We start from the raw sequence: 19,185 nt of genomic DNA on the forward strand, positions 1-19,185 counted from the left end.
GTCTCCAGAGGTGAGGGAAACCAAAGCAAAAATGCACTATTGGGACCTCGTCAAAATAAAAAGCTTCTGCGCAGCGAAGGAAACAATCAGCAAAACTAAGAGGCAACTGATGGAATGGGAGAAGACATTTGCAAATGACGTATCAGCTAAAGGGTTAGTATCCAAAATCTTTAGAGAGCTTATAAAACTCAACACCCAAAAAACAAATAATCCAGTGAAGAAATGGGCAAAAGACTTGAATAGACACTTCTTCAAAGAAGACATCTGGATGGCCAACCAACACATGAAAAAATGCTCAACATCACTCATCATCAGGGAAATACAAATTGAAACCACAATGAGATACCACCTCACACCTGTCAGAATGGCTCACATTAACAACTCAGGCAACAACAGATGTTGGCGAGGATGTGGAGAAAGAAGATCGATCTCTTTTGCATCGTTGGTGGGAATGCAAACTGGTGCAGCCACTCTGGAAAACAGTATGGAGGTTCCTCAAAAAATTAAAAATAGAACTACGCTACGATGCAGGAATTACACTACTAGGCATTTATCCAAGGGATACATGTATGTTGTTTTAAAAGGACACATGCACCCCAAAGTTTATAGCAGCTCTATCAACAATAGCCAAAATATGGAAAGAGCCCAAATGTCCATCGATGGATGAATGGATAGAGAAGTGGCATATATATATATATATATATATATATGCATATGTGTATATATATATACATGCAATGAAGTATTACTCGGCAATCAAAAAGAATGAAATCTTGCTATTTGCAACTATGAGAATGGAACTACTAGAGGGTATTATGCTAAGCGAAATCAGTCAAAGAAAGACAAATATCATATGACTTCACTCATATGAGGACTTTAAGATGCAAAACTGATGAACATAAGGGAAGGGAAGCAAAAATAATATAAAAACAGGGAGGGGGACAAAACGTAAGAGACTGTTTAATATGGAGGACAAACAGAGTGTTGCTGGAGGGTTTGTGGGAGAGGGGATGGGCTAAATGGGTAAAGGGAACTAAGGAAGACCCTTGTTGGGATGAGCACCCTGTTGATATATAGGGGATGAATCACTGGAGCCTACTCCTGAAATCATTGTTGCACTAGATGCTAACTTGAATATAAACCAAAAATTAATTAATTAATTAACTAACTAATATTATTTTAATAATAAATAAATAATAAACATTTAAAAAATTTTAAGCAAGAATACAAATACATACATACATACATACATACACACACATACATACATACATACATACATAATAGGCTAAAGAAGTTGTTAGGAAAATTTATGCTGTGACTTCCTTAGAATGGGCTCATAAATTCTTCCTCCTTCATCTTTACTCTGTCCTATTTATCATCATATTATTTACCATCATCACCATTATCACCATCCTCACCATGACTGATAGAGAAGATGCAGGGAGAAGCCTAGGCACAGAAAGGACAGAGTTACCCCTTGTCTCTAGCTCTGGATCATATACATCCTCCTTTAAAAAGAAATCTTATTTTTTTCACAATCCCAAATTATTCTTCCCTTTTCAATTGTAGATTCTTAAGAGTATGAATGTAAAACTGTATTCTTTGTAACCATAGACCTGTGACAAATACAGAACAAAATGCCCTTTCCAGGAGATCAACACCGAGCTACCCATCAGCCTGTCAATGACCCCCTTCTATCCCTAGGACACAAGATCTACTGTTCTTTTTTTTTTTTTTTTTTTTTTTCTTTCAAGACATGGTCAGTTATTTATTTATTTTTGTTAATGTTTACTTATTTTTTTATTTTTTTATTTATATATGAAATTTATTGTCAAATTGGTTTCATACAACACCCAGTGCTCATCCCAAAAGGTGCCCTCCTCAATACCCATCACCCACCCTCTCCTCCCTCCCACCCCCCATCAACCCTTAGTTTGTTCTCAGTTCTCAACAGTCTCTTATGCTTTGGCTCTCTCCCACTCTAACCTCTTTTTTTTTTTTTTTCCTTCCCCTCCCCCATGGGTTCTGTTAAGTTTCTCAGGATCCACATAAGAGTGAAACCATATGGTATCTGTCTTTCTCTGTATGGCTTATTTCACTTAGCATCACACTCTCCAGTTCCATCCACGTTGCTACAAAGGGCCATATTTCATTTTTTCTCATTGCCACGTAGTATTCCATTGTGTATATAAACCACAATTTCTTTATCCATTCATCAGTTGATGGACATTTAGGCTCTTTCCATAATTTGGCTATTGTTGAGAGTGCTGCTATGAACATTGGGGTACAAGTGCCCCTATGCATCAGTACTCCTGTGTCCCTTGGGTAAATTCCTAGCAGTGCTATTGCTGGGTCATAGGGTAGGTCTATTTTTAATTTTCTGAGGAACCTCCACACTGCTTTCCAGAGCGGCTGCACCAGTTTGCATTGCCACCAACAGTGCAAGAGGGTTCCCGTTTCTCCACATCCTCTCCAGCATCTATAGTCTCCTGATTTGTTCATTTTGGCCACTCTGACTGGCGTGAGGTGATACCTGAGTGTGGTTTTGATTTGTATTTCCCTGATAAGGAGCGACGCTGAACATCTTTTCATGTGCCTGTTGGCCATCCGGATGTCTTCTTTAGAGAAGTGTCTATTCATGTTTTCTGCCCATTTCTTCACTGGGTTATTTGCTTTTCGGGTGTGGAGTTTGGTGAGCTCTTTATAGATTTTGGATACTAGCCCTTTGTCCGATATGTCATTTGCAAATATCTTTTCCCATTCCGTTGGTTGCCTTTTAGTTTTCTTGGTTGTTTCCTTTGCTGTGCAGAAGCTTTTTATCTTCATAAGGTCCCAGTAATTCACTTTTGCTTTTAATTCCCTTGCCTTTGGGGATGTGTCGAGTAAGAGATTGCTACGGCTGAGGTCAGAGAGGTCTTTTCCTGCTTCTCCTCTAAGGTGTTGATGGTTTCCTGTCTCACATTCAGGTCCTTTATCCATTTTGAGTTTATTTTTGTGAATGGTGTGAGAAAGTGGTCTAGTTTCAACCTTCTGCATGTTGCTGTCCAGTTCTCCCAGCACCATTTGTTAAAGAGACTGTCTTTTTTCCATTGGATGTTCTTTCCTGCTTTGTCAAAGATGAGTTGGCCATACGTTTGTGGGTCTAGTTCTGGGGTTTCTATTCTATTCCATTGGTCTATGTGTCTGTTTTTGTGCCAATACCATGCTGTCTTGATGATGACAGCTTTGTAGTAGAGGCTAAAGTCTGGGATTGTGATGCCTCCTGCTTTGGTCTTCTTCTTCAAAATTACTTTGGCTATTCGGGGCCTTTTGTGGTTCCATATGAATTTTAGGATTGCTTGTTCTAGTTTCGAGAAGAATGCTGGTGCAATTTTGATTGGGATTGCATTGAATGTGTAGATAGCTTTGGGTAGTATTGACATTTTGACAATATTTATTCTTCCAATCCATGAGCAGGGAATGTCTTTCCATTTCTTTAAATCTTCTTCAATTACCTTCATAAGCTTTCTATAGTTTTCAGCATACAGATCCTTTACATCTTTGGTTAGATTGATTCCTAGGTATTTTATGCTTCTTGGTGCAGTTGTGAATGGGATCAGTTTCTTTATTTGTCTTTCTGTTGCTTCATTGTTAGCGTATAAGAATGCAACTGATTTCTGTACATTGATTTTGTATCCTGCAACTTTGCTGAATTCATGTATCAGTTCTAGCAGACTTTTGGTGGAGTCTATCGGATTTTCCATGTATAATATCATGTCATCTGCAAAAAGCGGAAGCTTGACTTCATCTTTGCCAATTTTGATGCCTTTGATTTCCTTTTGTTGTCTGATTGCTGATGCTAGAACTTCCAGCACTATGTTAATAAACAGCGGTGAGAGTGGGCATCCCTGTCGTGTTCCTGATCTCAGAGAAAAAGCTCTCAGTTTTTCCCCATTGAGGATGATGTTGGCTGTGGGCTTTTCATAAATGGCTGTTATGATCTTTAAGTATGTTCCTTCTATCCCGACTCTCTCAAGGGTTTTTATTAAGAAAGGGTGCTGGATTTTGTCAAAGGCCTTTTCTGCATCGATTGACAGGATCATATGGTTCTTCTCTTTTTTTTTTGTTAATGTGATGTATCACGTTGATTGATTTGCGAATGTTGAACCAGCCCTGCATCCCAGGAATGAATCCCACTTGATCATGGTGAATAATTCTTTTTATATGCCATTGAATTCGATTTGCTAGTATCTTATTGAGAATTTTTGCATCCATAGTCATCAGGGATATTGTCCTGTAGTTCTCTTTTTTTACTGGGTCTCTGGTTTAGGAATCAAAGTAATACTGGCTTCATAGAATGAGTCTGGAAGTTTTCCTTCCCTTTCTATTTCTTGGAATAGCTTGACAAGGATAGGTATTATCTCTGCTTTAAACGTCTGGTAGAACTCCCCTGGGAAGCCATCTGGTCCTGGACTCTTATTTGTTGGGAGATTTTTGATAACCGATTCAATTTCTTCGCTGGTGATGGGTCTGTTCAAGCTTTCTATTTCCTCCTGATTGAGTTTTGGAAGAGTGTGGGTGTTCAGGAATTTGTCCATTTCTTCCAGGTTGTCCAATTTGTTGGCATATAATTTTTCATAGTATTCCCTGATGATTGTTTGTATCTCTGAGGGATTGGTTGTAATAATTCCATTTTCATTCATGATTTTATCTATTTGGGTCATCTCCCTTTTCTTTTTGAGAAGCCTGGCTAGAGGTTTGTCAATTTTTTTTTTTTTTCAAAAAACCAACTCTTGGTTTCGTTGATCTGCTCTACAGTTTTTTTAGATTCTATATTGTTTATTTCTGCTCTGATCTTTATTATTTCTCTTCTTCTGCTGGGTTTAGGCTGCCTTTGCTGTTCTGCTTCTATTTCCTTTAGGTGTGCTGTTAGATTTTGTATTTGGGATTTTTCTTGTTTCTTGAGATAGGCCTGGATTGCAATGTATTTTCCTCTCAGGACTGCCTTCGCTGAGTCCCAAAGCGTTTGGATTGTTGTATTTTCATTTTCGTTTGTTTCCATATATTTTTAAATTTCTTCTCTAATTGCCTGGTTGACCCACTCATTCGTTAGGAGGGTGTTCTTTAACCTCCATGCTTTTGGAGGTTTTCCAGACTTTTTTCTGTGGTTGATTTCAAGCTTCATAGCATTGTGGTCTGAAAGTATGCATGGTATGATTTCAATTCTTGTAAACTTATGAAGGGCTGTTTTGTGACCCAGTATGTGATCTGTGTTGGAGAATGTTCCATGTGCACTCGAGAAGAAAGTATATTCTGTTGCTTTGGGATGCAGAGTTCTAAATATATCTGTCAAGTCCATCTGATCCAATGTCTCATTCAGGGCCCTTGTTTCTTTATTGACCGTGCGTCTAGATGATCTATCCATTTCTGTAAGTGGGGTGTTAAAGTCCCCTGCAATTACCACATTCTTCTCAATAAGGTTGCTTATGTTTATGAGTAATTGTTTTATATATTTGGGCGCTCCGGTGTTCGGCGCATAGACATTTATAATTGTTAGCTCTTCCTGATGGATAGACCCTGTCACTATTATATAATGTCCTTCTTCATCTCTTGTTACAGCCTTTAATTTAAAGTCTAGTTTGTCTGATATAAGTGTGGCTACTCCAGCTTTCTTTTGGCTTCCAGTAGCATGATAAATAGTTCTCCATCCCCTCACTCTCAATCTAAAGGTGTCCTCAGGTCTAAAATGAGTCTCTTGTAGACAGCAAATAGATGGGTCTTGTTTTTTTATCCATTCTGATACCCTATGTCTTTTGGTTGGCGCATTTAATCCATTTACATTCAGTGTTATTATAGAAAGATATGGGTTTAGAGTCATTGTGATGTCTGTATGTTTTATGCTTGTAGTGATGTCTCTGGTACTTTGTCTCACAGGCTCCCCCTTAGGATCTCTTGTAGGGCCGGTTTAGTTGTGACAAATTCCTTCAGTTTTTGTTTGTTTGGGAAGACCTTTATCTCTCCTTCTATTCTAAATGACAGACTTGCTGGATAAAGGATTCTCGGCTGCGTATTTTTTCTGTCTAGCACACTGAAAATCTCGTGCCAATTCTTTCTGGCCTGCCAAGTTTCAAAAGAGAGATCAGTCACGAGTCTTATAGGTCTCCCTTTATATGTGAGGGCACGTTTACCCCTTGCTGCTTTCAGAATTTTCTCTTTATCCTTGTATTTTGCCAGTTTCACTATGATATGTCGTGCAGAAGATCGATTCAAGTTACGTCTGAAGGGAGTTCTCTGTGCCTCTTGGATTTCAATGCCTTTTTCCTTCCCCACTTCAGGGAAGTTGTCAGCTATTATTTCTTCAAGTACCCCTTCAGCACCTTTCCCTCTCTCTTCCTCCTCTGGGATACCAATTATGCGTATATTATTTCTTTTTAGTGTATCACTTAGTTCTCTAATTTTCCCCTCATATTCCTGGATTTTTTTATCCCTCTTTTTCTCAGCTTCCTCTTTTTCCATAACTTTATCTTCTAGTTCACCTATTCTCTCCTCTGCCTCTTCAATCCGAGCCGTGGTGGTTTCCATTTTGTTATGCATTTCGTTAAAGCGTTTTTCAGCTCCTCGTGACTGTTCCTTAGTCCCTTGATCTCTGTAGCAAGAGATTCTCTGCTGTCAGCTATACTGTTTTCAAGCCCAGCGATTAATTTTATGACTATTATTCTAAATTCACTTTCTGTTATATTATTTAAATCCTTTTTGATCAGCTCATTAGCTGTTGTTATTTCCTGGAGATTCTTCTGAGGGGAATTCTTCCGCTTGGTCATTTTGGATAGTCCCTGGCATGGTGAGGACCTGCAGGGCACTTCCCCTGTGCTGTGGTGTATAACTGGAGTTGGTGGGCGGAGCCGCAGTCAGACCTGATGTCTGCCCCCAGCCCACCGCTGTGTCCACAGTCAGACTGGTGTGTGCCTTCTCTTCCCCTCTCCTAGGGGCGGGATTCACTGTGGGGTGGGGTGGCCTGTCTGGGCTACTTGCACACTGCCAGGCTTGTGATGCTGGGGATCTAGCGTCTTAGCTGGGGTGGGTAGGCAAGGTGCACAGGGGCAGGAGGGGCAGGCTTAGCTTGCTTCTCCTTAGGTGATCCACTTCAGGAGGGGCCCTGTGGCAGCAGGAGGGAGTCAGATCCACTGCCGGAGGTTTGGCTCCGCAGAAGCGCAGAGTTGGGTGTTTGCGCGGAGCGAGCAAGTTCCCTGGCAGGAACTGGTTCTCTTTGGGATTTTGGCTGGGGGATGGGAGGGGGAGATGGCGCTGGTGAGCGCCTTTGTTCCCCACCAAACTGAGCTCTGTCGTCAGGGGGCTCAGCAGCCCTCCTTCCCTTTGTCCTCCAGCCTTCCCGCTTTCTGAGCAGAGCTGTTAACTTATGACCTCCCAGAGGCTAAGTCGCGCTTGCTGTCGGAACACAGTCCGTCAGGCCCCTCCGCTTTTTGCAAGCCAGACTCGGGGGCTCTGCTTGGCCGGCGAGCCGCCCCTCCGCCTCGGCTCCCTCCCGCCAGTCTGTGGAGCGCGCACCGCCTCGCCGCCCTTCCTACCCTCTTCCGTGGGCCTCTCGTCTGCGCTTGGCTCTGGCGACTCCGTTCTGCTAATCCTCTGGCGGTTTTCTGGGTTATTTAGGCAGGTGTAGGTGGAATCTAAGTGATAAGCAGGACGCGCGGTGCGCCCAGCGTCCTCCTATGCCGCCATCTTCCCTCTCAAGATCCACTGTTCTAACCAGACCTAGAAGGCCCGGCATGAAGGGTCTGGCCCCTGGCAATTTCTCAAGAGAACTCAGATTCAGCTGTTTACTACCCCCATCTTTGCTAAGAACATTGAGGTCTGCACATTCTTATCTCCCTTTGAAGAGTACTAACTGACAGGAAGGGACACCCTCCTGCCGTTAAACCTTTACCGTTAGCTCTCAGCTCAGATCCAGACTCTTCCAAGAGGCCTCCAGTGACTGACAACACACACACTAGTTCCCTTATTGCAAAAGGATCTCATCGTGGTACTTGACCCACTGAGCTTTATTTCAGACTTGTGTGTGTGTGTGTGTGTGTGTGTGTCTGTCTGTCTGTCTTCCTATCCCCCCCACTAAAATGTAAACTCCAAGAGGGCACAGATATCACAATTAGCTCACCATGGTATCCCCAGGGCCCAGTACTGGTGTTCAAGAAACACTGATTAAAACTAAGAGGGAAATAACATTTCAAGAAGAAGAATCTGGTAATGAAATTAAAAATGCATCAAGAGCTTCAAATAGTGTAGCAGTTAAGGAAATACTTCTTACCTCTTTTCTAAACTAGATTCAGAAATTTGAGAGAAAGAGTGTTTTTACAGGCATCTTACCATTAACCAATGCAGGGAAGAGGCTTTGCCTAGTATATTAGAGTGTTACAGTTATGTCAAGTATGACAATAAGGACTAAGGCTTTTTCATTATCTCACAGGGCATTTAAGCTCCCTGTACAATCAGGCTAAAGAGATTTGGTCTCAACGTTTTATGCTTTTGATTTTGCTCCTCTCTCCCTTCAGTGCTTGAACATCGCATGGGCCATCAAGCTCATGTAGATCATACACTTTGGATTCCTGCCTCTCCAAATCTCTTAGATCAGAAAGACTGAAATCCAATAAATAAATAAATAAATAAAACTGCAGCTGCTTACTCAAGGTCATACAACTAATTAGGAATAGAGCAGATTAACTAGAGACCCAGTTAACTGAATGCCAGCTTCTTTCTAACATTTCAAAGTGTGTTTGCTGTCTCCTACTTTGCTATGAAAATTTCTGGGAAAAGAAAATATCTGCCTTGATATATTTTATATTACATTTCCATTCACTCTTTCTAAAATTCAATTCCTTTTTCCTTTGGTTTTTAATGGCAATGTCTAATTCGAGTAAAGTTACTCTAATGGTTCTTAAATTATTAAGAGCTGTGAACTATAGAAAGATCGAGAGATTCTCTCACAGAGATCCTTCATCTTTGAAAATAAACTTCTGATTCTGACAGATTGATAACATCAGGAAATAATATTTTATTTTGTTGTTGTTTTATCATTTGATAGCGTCTAGGTTCAAACACTAAATGGCATGCAAAAGCTCAGTTATTCTTGAGAGAGTAGAAACATGTAAAATTTAAAAATCTCAATTTAGCACATGGCTTTACCTGTAGTAATGTGAATGCTGCTACTTTTGAAAAACATTTTTTCATGTTAAATGTTAAAATGCTTTATATGCTTCTGATTAGTTTCAAGGTATGACAGATTCAGAACTTGGAAATTATTTACAATATTATTTAGACAAAACTCCAACACTTTAAATTTCCATTCAAAATATATATTTGATTAAGGAAAATAGAAATAAAATATTTATAACCTGTTTAAAACGTATACTCATAAGAATGAGACCTGCATATTGAAAACAGTTGTGTTCTAAGGGGTGCGTGGGTGGCTCAGTATGTTAAGCATCTGACTTCAGCTCAGGTCATGATCTCATGGTTCCTGAGTTCAAGCCCAACATCGGGCTCTGCACTGACAGTGCGGAACCTCCTTGGGATTATCTCTTTCTCTCCCTCTCTCTCTGTCCCTCCCTTACTTGTGCTTTCTTTCTCTCTCTCCCTTTCTCTCTCTCTCTCTCTCTCTCTCTCTCAGAATAAGTAAAAAAAACTTAAAAAAGAAAAAAGAAAACAGTTGTGTTCCAAGAGATACACAAACGAGCAGGGCTCACAAACTTTATTCTAAGTGAAAGAAGCCAGACACAAAAGAACATACTTAATGGATTATACCCTATGGTGTCAGAATGGAAATGGAAACATCTGTAGGATTATGATCTTTTAGATAGATAATGGTAGATAGAAATATAGATAGGTAAAGACATGATAATTGATTAGATAGGTAGATAGATATAAATATGGAGAGAAATTGAAGTATGTTTAAGTTTCTCAGGATCCACATAAGAGTGAAAATATATGGTATTTGTCTTTCTTTGTATGACTTATTTCACTTAGCATAACACTGTTGCTACAAAAGGCCATATTTCATTCTGAGAAACTTAACAGAAGACCATGGGGGAGGGGAAGAAAAAAAAAGTTAGAGAGTGAGAGAGCCAAACCATAAGAGACTCTTAAAAACTAAGAATAAACTGAGGGTTGATGGGGGTGGGAGGAAGGGGAAAGTGGGTGATGGGCATTGAGGAGGGCATCTGTTGGGATGAGCACTGAGTGTTGTATGGAAACCAATTTGACAATAAATTTCATAATAAAAAATAATAAATAATAAAAAAATAAAAATAAGATAAAAATAAATAAAAAAGAAGTATGTTTAAATATACACACATATACACATGCATACATTTCCTAATTTTTTAAAAAAAGGCTTAAGAGATATGACAAACCAGGAGCAGTAAGCACTATTAATGTTCAGACCTTGGTTTCTAAGTACAAATCTCCACTAAAATGAATGATAGTCCACTTAAAAAAAAAGATTTATTCAAGGCAGGGAAAGTATAAGATAAGCCTGGAAATCTGGTTTACCAGAAAGTAAGGAAATACTTAAAAATGAGAGACCTATCAAACAGACATGGAAGCCAGCCAAATCTGGGACCATTGGAATACCAAAATAAATGATGATAGTAATGGATTGCAATCCATGAGGTAAAATAAGAATCTATGCTGTACCCTGCTGTATTATTATGGCTAATAATACTGTATTACATATTGGAAAGTTACTAAGAGAGTGGATTTTAAAACTATCACACACAAAAAGAGAAACTATGAGTTTATATTCACATAAATATGATACAAAAATATAAAAGAATAAATAAATGGGGAAAAACAGACAATTTCTTTAAAAGCTGCTAGAAAAAGTGGTATCATTAGTATTAAAGAAGTATTTTTTTTAGTGGTAAAGTGACACCATGTCTGCAACTTATTCTCAAGTGACTCAAAACAAAATGCAGAGATAGATAATGATAACTAAAGTCGATCAAAATGTAAACAATTGGTAAATCTGGATAAAAATATGTAAGAGATCCTTGTAGCATTGTTGAAAATTTCCTGTAAGTCTGAAATTATATCAAAATGACAAGTAACTAAGAGAAAAAGAAGGAGAAGTAAAAAGAGGAAGAAGAGAAGCATGGCCTAAAACAAACCCAGAGCATTAAAAAAGAAAGAAGCAAAAAGCAAAGAAGGGCACAAAACCTACATATCAAAGGGAAAAGACAAAAGATTTGCAAATACAAGTATTCATGATAAAATTCTCCAAGAAAAAGATGGGGAGAAATGTATTTTTCTTTTGGCAACAAAGAGAGTTCAATTTTTTTTTTTTAAACCCTCACAGAATTAGAACGCGAGCAAGAATTTTTTGAGTTAGAGGGCATTTCTGATTGCCTGGCAAGACAGCATCCTTTTCTTATACTCAATCATACAAACAAAAGTATATTCACAAAAGGTTATTAGATAGAGTTCTTTTGTTTAGATGTCTGATACTGTGTTTAGATGTTGGAGATTAAAAACACAAACTAGAAAATATATAATAATATGCAGAACAAGAGTTTGCTGGAGAATACACTTCTTTCCTTAAAGTATACATATTTCTAAAATTCTAACAAAAGTTACAGATGAAGCATTCCTTCAAGGGAGACGTAATATGCTAAGAAACTTGTAGATGTCTTAGATGTGCAGAAAAGCAAAAATCTAACCAAACTTCTGACCTCAAAACCTGAGCCAGAAAAGAAACTAGGATTTATTGAGTCCTTCTTATGTGCCTAGAACTTTGATCCATTTTTTACATATATTATTTTATTTAATCCATAAAGAAATATCTAAAAAATGGTTATTGTCTGCATTTAACAGGTAAGGAAACTGAGCATCATGCTAGCTAAGAAAGTTACCCAACTTCAAACAGCAGCTAAATGGTAGGAATCAAACCCAGGTTAGTCTGATTCAAAAACTCACAATGATATAACTGTTTGCTATTTCAAACTAATACTAAATGTAAAATCAAGAAAGTATGTTAGGGTCAGGGTATGTGCCTGGCATCCTGCAACTCAAAGACCTCTCCAGAGAATAAAACCCCAAAGAAAGACAAAGACCATATGATTTCACTCTGATGTGGAATTTAAAAAATAAAACAGGGGTACCTGGGTGACTCAGTCAGTTGAGTGTCCAACTTTTGACTTTGGCTCAGGGTTGTGGAATCGAGCCCTGTGTCAGGCTCTGCATTGAGCATGGAGCCTGCCTGGGATTCTCTCTCTCTCTCTCTCTCTCTCTGACCCTCTACCCCACTCATGCTCACTTGCTCTCTCTCTCTCAAAAAAAAAAAAAAAAAGGAAAGGAAAGGGAAATAAAACAAACCAGCAAAGGGGGAAAAGATGAAAGAAAGAGGCAAACCAAGAAACAGACTCTTAACTATTGAGAACCAACTGATGGTTACCAAAGGGTGGGTAGGTGGGGGGGAATGGGTTAAATAGGTGGTGGGGATTCAGGAGTATATTTGTCATGATGAGGTCCTGGTGTTGTATGCAAGTACTGAATCACTATATTGTACACCTGAAACTAATATTATGTTGTATGTTAACTAACTGGCATTTAAATAAAAACTTAAAAGTATAAATGGTAAAATGTTCTTCAAACCAGATCTTGAAACTAACTACAAATGGTTAAAAACCCAGAAATTGCCCCACAAATAAATGAACAACTAATCGTCAACAAAGCAGGAGACAATATTCAGTGGAAAAGAGTCTCTTTAGCAAATGGGAGAACTGGGACAGTGACATACAGAAGAATTAAAGTAGACTACTTTCTTACACAATACACAAAAATAAGTTCAAAATGGATAAAAGACTTAAATGTAAGACATGAAACCATCAAAATCCTAGAGAAGAAAACAGGCAGCAACCTCTTTGACCTAGGCTGCAGCAAATTCTTACTTGGCATGTCTCCAGAGGCAAGGGAAATAAAAGCAAAAATGAACTATTAGGACATCATGATAATAAAAAGCTTCTGCACAGTAAAGGAAATAATCAACAAAACTAAAGGCAACTGACAGAATGGGAGAAGATATTTGCAAATGACATATTGGATAAAGGGTTAGTATCCAAAATCTAGGAAGAACTTATCAAATTCAACACCCCAAAAACAATCCAGTGAAGAAATGGGCAGAACACATGAATTGACACTTCTAAAGAAGACATCCAGATGGCAAACAGACACATGAAAAGATGCTCAACATCATTCATCATCAGGGAAATGCAAATCAAAACCACAGCGATATACCACCAATCATATACCAATACAAAACCCCATGATATACCATTTGATTTGAAATGCAAATCAAAACCACAATGAGATACCACCACACACTTGTCAGAATGGCTAAAATAACCAACTCAGGAAAGAACAGATGTTGCCAAGGATACAGAGAAAGGGGACCCCTTTTACACTGTTGGTGAGAATGAACACTGGTGCAGCCACTCTGGAAACAGTATGGAGGTTCCTCAAAAAATTAAAAGTAGAACTACCCTATGACCCAGCAATTTCACTAGTAGGAATTTATCCAAAGGATACAAAACTGTGATTCGAAGTGGTACATGCATCCCAATGTTATAGTAGTGCTATCAACAATAGCCAAATTATGGAAAGAGCCCAAATGTCCATCAACTGATCAATGGATTAAGAAGATGCGTTATGTTATAATATGGAATACTCCTCGGTGATGAAAAAGAATGAAATCTTTCCGTTTGCAACATGAATGAAAGTAGAGGATATTATGCTAAGTGAAATAAGTCAGTCAGAGAAAGACATATATGATTTCACTCATGTGTGGAATTTGAGAAACTCAACAGATGAACATGGTGAAAGGAAGGAAAAATAAGATAACGGAGAGGGAAGCAAACTATAAGAGACTCTTAATTACAGAGAACAAACTGAGGGTTGCTGGAAGGGAGGTGGATGGAGGGATGGGTTAAATGGATGATGGGCATTAAGGAGGACACATTTTGGGATTAGCACTGAGTCTCATATGTAAGAGATTAATCACTGGATTCTACTCTTGAAGCCAAGACTACACTATATGTTAACTAACTTGAATTTAAATTAAACAAACAAACAAACAAATAAATAAAAGCTGCCAGGAAAAATGCCAGAAAAAAGAAAAATTATAAACAAAGTTCATTAAAAATATAGATTCATGGCTAAATAGATAGGTATAGAAGGGTAGACATGCTAAAGTAAGGATATTTCAAAGGCAAAGTGTAAATTGTAGACATATGGGTGTTTTCTGCAAATTCTTTCAACTGTGCTATATGTTTGAAATTTTCCACAATGAAATTTTGGAAAAAGACAAGGAAAGTCTTGACTTTTCAAGTATTTTAAAATAGACATCTAAAAAACCTATGTGTCTGATTTCACTCATATGTGGAATTTAAAAAATAAAACAGATAATCATATGGGAGGTGGGGGAAATAAAGAGAAAGGGAGGCAAACCGTAAAAGACTGTTAATGATAGAGAACTGTGAGTTGATGGAGGGAGGTTGGTGGGGGGTTGGGCTAAATGATTGATGGGCATTAACGAGGGCACTTGTGAGGAGTACTGGGTGTTGTATGTAAGTGATGAATAGCTGAATTCTACTCCTGAAACCAATATTGCACCGTATGTTAACTAACTAGAATTTAAATAAAAATTTGGCAGAAAAATAAACAAATAAATAAATAAATAACAACAACAAAAAAGAATATTCCTTTCTGGACACAGGAACCAATTTATGGACTCGTTTCATTTCCTGATGTTATATGTTTCTTTTTTCTTCTGTGCTAAAAGCCCAATGGGGAGGATGAGGCAGGTGGAAGGGCTGCCTAAGTGGACAGAGATAGACGGAAGAGCTGTTTGAGTCTAGTCATGCTTGGAAGGACATTCTCCAGGTTTGTAGATGAGCTGCCTGTTTGATGGAGAGGCAGGGGTGTGACTGAAGGCAGTCAAGTTTCCACCAGGAAAGAGTTTTCCTAAATTTTAAGAATTTTCAAAAGGATAGCATAATAATGAACAGTTGCTCAGTACAGTGATGTGCACGTCCATTGAAAATGTATCCTTTATTTGGCTTCTAAAGATTGGAATAAGATGCAAGTCAGAGATATCCTTTAAAGCAGGGTTTCTCAGCTTTTATACCATTGATATTTTGGGTTGACTCTGTGCAATCAGACAACAAAATGAAATAAAAGGCATCAAAATTGGCAAAGAAGAATCAAACTTTCACTTTTGGCAGACGACATGATACTCTACATGGAAAATCCAAAAGACTCCACCAAAAGTCTGCTAGAACTGATACATGAATTCTGCAAAGTCACAGGATACAAAATCAATGTACATAAATCAGCTGCATTTTTATACACCAATAATGAAGCAATAGATAGAGAAATAAACTTATCCCATTTACAATTGTATGAATAACCATAAAATACCTAGGAATAAACCTAACCAAAAATGTAAAAGATCTGTATGGTGAAAACTATAGAAATCTTATCAAGGAAATCAAAGAAGACACAAAGAAATGGAAAAACATTCCATGCTCATGGATTGGAAGAATAAACATTGTTAAAATGTCAATACTACCCAAAGCTATATACACATTCAATGCAATTCCAATAAAAATTGCACCAGCATTCTTCTCAAAGCTAGAACAAACAATACTAAAATTTGTATGGAACCACGAAGGACCCCAAATAGCCAATACTGAAGAAGAAAACGAAAATGGGAGGCATCACAATCCAAGACTTTACCCTCCATTACAAAGTTGTAATCATCAAGACAGTATGGTATTGGCACAAAGATAGACACATAGACCAATGGAATAGAATAGAGACTCCAGAATTGGACCCACAAAAGTATGGCCAACTAATCTTTGACAAAGCAGGAAAGAATATCCAGTGGAAAAAAAAAAAAACAGTCTCTTTAACACGTGGTGCTGGGAGAACTGGACAGTGACATATAGAAGAATGAAACTAGACCACTTTCTTACATCATACACAAAAATAAACTCAAAATGGATGAAAAACCTGAATGTGAGACAAGAAACCATCAAAACCCTAGAGGAGAAAGCAGGCAACAACCTCTTTGACCTCAGCCATAGCAATTTCTCTTTCTTCACTTTAAATCTACAGGTGTCTTTAGGTCTAAAATGAGTCTTTTGCCAGCAACATAGAGATGGGTCTTATTATTATTATTATTATTTTTTATCCATTGTGATACCCTATCTCTTTTGATTAGAACATTTAGTCCATTTACCCTCAGAGTGATTATTGAAAGATGAATTTAGTGACTTTTTTCTTTTTCTTTTTCTCTTTCTTTTTTTTTTTTTTTTTTTTTTGCCTGTAGAGTTGGTGTTTCTAGTGTTGTTCTCTGGTCCTTTTTAGTTTTTGTTGCTTTTGGTCTTTTTTGTTTTTGTGTTTTTCTCCACTCAATGAGTCCCCCTTAAAATTTCTTGCAGGGCTAGTTTAGTGGTTATTAACTCCTTTAGTTTTTGTTTGTCTGGGAAACTCTATCTCTCCTTCTATTCTGAAAGACAAACTTTCTGGATAAAGAATTACTGGCTCATATTTTCCCCATTCAGCATGTTGGATATAGTCTGCTACTCATTTCTGACCTGCCACAGTTCTGTGGACAGATCTGCTTGGAACCTGATCTGTCTTCCTTTACAAGTTAAGGACTTTCCCCTCCCTTGCTGCTTTCAGGATTCTTTCCTTCTCTGTGAATTTTGTGAATTTGACTATGACATGCCTTGGTAATGGTAGGTTTTTGTTGAATTTAATGGGAGTTCTCTGTGCTTCTTGGATTTTGATGTCTATGTCATTCCCCAGATTAGAGAAATATTCAGCAATAATTTGTTTACATAAACCTTTTGCTCCTTTTTCTCTCTCTTCATCTTCTAGGATATCTATGATATGAATGTTATTACATTTTAGTAAGTCACTGAGTTCCTTATGTCTGCCTTTGTCATCCATGACCTTTGTCACCCTCTTGTTTTCAGCTTCATTATTTTCCATAATTTTATCTTCTATATCACTAATTCACTCCTCTGCCTTGTCCATCCTCCCTGTAATGGAACCCTTTCAGGTTTGCACATCAGTTATCACATTTTTAATTTCAGTCTGACTAGATTTTAGTTCTTTTATCTCTACAGGAAAGCATTCTCTGGTACCTTCTATTCTTTTTTCAAACCCAGCTAGTATCCTTATAATCGTTGTTTTAATTCTAGTTCAGACGTCTTACTTATATCTGTATTGATTAAATTCCTGGCTGTGATTTTTACTTCCTGTTCTTTCTTTTGGGGTGAATTTCTTCATCTCGTCATTTTGTCCACAAAAGAAAACAAGAAAGAAAGAAAAAAATCAAAACAAACAAACAAACAACCCCCCCCCCCAATAAAACAAAAACAAAGCAAAAAATGAAAGAAAACCCAAATTAGATCCGGGATGTGTTTTGGTCTGCTTTTTAAAAGAACCTAGGTGCAAAAATAAAAATAAAATAAGATAAAATAAAATAAAAATAATCAAACAAAAATTATATATATAAATAAAAAATTTTTTAAAGAACTTAAAAAATAAAATAAAGGAAAAAAATTATAAAAAGATAAAGAATAAAAGTAAATAGGAAGCTAGTTCCTACTTCCCTTAGAACTGAAGCTTTGTAGTACTCTGATCAGTAGACTTGGTGTGGGTGAGTTTTTTGTTCTGGTCTTCTGGGGAGGCCTGCTATGCTGATTCTTAAGCTAAGTTGTTTCAGTGGAAGTGTGCCTAAAGGGTTCAGGGGTGTGGGATTTGGTGTAAATGGCTCCAGCATCCGGTAAGTGGTGCTTTTTTTCTCCCTGAAGTCTTTCAGTGCTGATGGGTGGGAAGAATATAGTGGTGTCCCACTCTTTAGCCCCAGATCTAAAAGATCATAACTTCCCATCTTCAGGAAACCTTCACAGAAGAGCAATCAATCATCCCTCTTTTGTCCCCAATTTCCATTGGAACTGTGCATTTATCTTGCCTGTGTCCATGCTTTTTTATCTCAGGCATGTGCCTGAGTTTCAAAACTCCAAATTTTAGGGACTTCAGAGGTGCAGACCCACTCTGTTCCTCTGGGAGAGGGTCTCACTGTGCTTTTGCCTTGTAAAGAAAGCAGTCGCATGACCGTGCAACAGTTCAGAGCTCATGTCAAATCAGAGTAGAAAGCCAGCACTCTTGCTTGCTGCCCTCAGCCCCAGTCCCTGCTCCTATGCCTGGCAAAGCACAGCATGTTGGCACCACCCTTTCTTCTTGTGACCCTGGGGGATCACAAGCTGTTACTCTGGGATTCTGTCCCACTTTACCACCTGAGCACCTTTAAGCCAGACACATCCACCCACTGTAGTGGACTACTCCACTGCCATCTTCATCTTCCCAATAATTCCCAATACTCAGTCATACTGAGATGCTTTTAAATATTTTATCATACACATTTTTAGGAAAGGGTTTCTTGGTATACTTAGTCTTCCAATCATCTTGCCTTTGTTTCTTCTTTTGCACTATCCCAAGTACTTGAATCTAATGACTCTTATTTATTAAGTTTATTTTTAATTTTTAAAAATTAAGTGGGTGTATAATAATTAATTTTCTTGTGTACTTAAATACCCTTTAATATTGAAAGGAATTAAATTTACTTAGGTTTAAACTATAATTAAACTATAAACTTAATTAAGTTTATAGTTGCAAAGTGATTTACACTCCTTTTTTTTATAACATCCTGTTAAAATGATAAAAAGTCAGATCATTCTTTAAAGAAAATGTGATTTTGATTGATATAAGGCTTTTCAACAGCAATGTTGGAGACAAGGATGGAATGGAGTAATATGTTTAAAGAATTGAAAGGAAAGAAATTTTAAGCTTTGAATTATATGCAGCCAAGATCTTTTAAATATGAGGGCAGAGAAAAAGATGTTATCAGAAAATAAGGCCAGGGTGCCTGGGTGGCTCAGTTGGTTGAGCTTCGGACTTTGCCTCAGGTCATGATCTCGCTGTTTGTGGGTTTGAGCCCCTCATTGGCCTTGCTGCTTTCAGCATGGAGCCTTCTTTGGATCCTCTGTCCCCATTCTCTCTGCCCCTCCCACTGATGCTGTTTCTATCAAAAATAAATAAACATTTAAAAAAAGAAAAAAAGGA

Source organism: Puma concolor, chromosome D4 (genome assembly GCF_028749965.1).
Source record: "Puma concolor isolate L17-30 chromosome D4, mPumCon1.1.hap2, whole genome shotgun sequence".
NCBI lineage: Eukaryota > Metazoa > Chordata > Mammalia > Carnivora > Felidae > Puma > Puma concolor.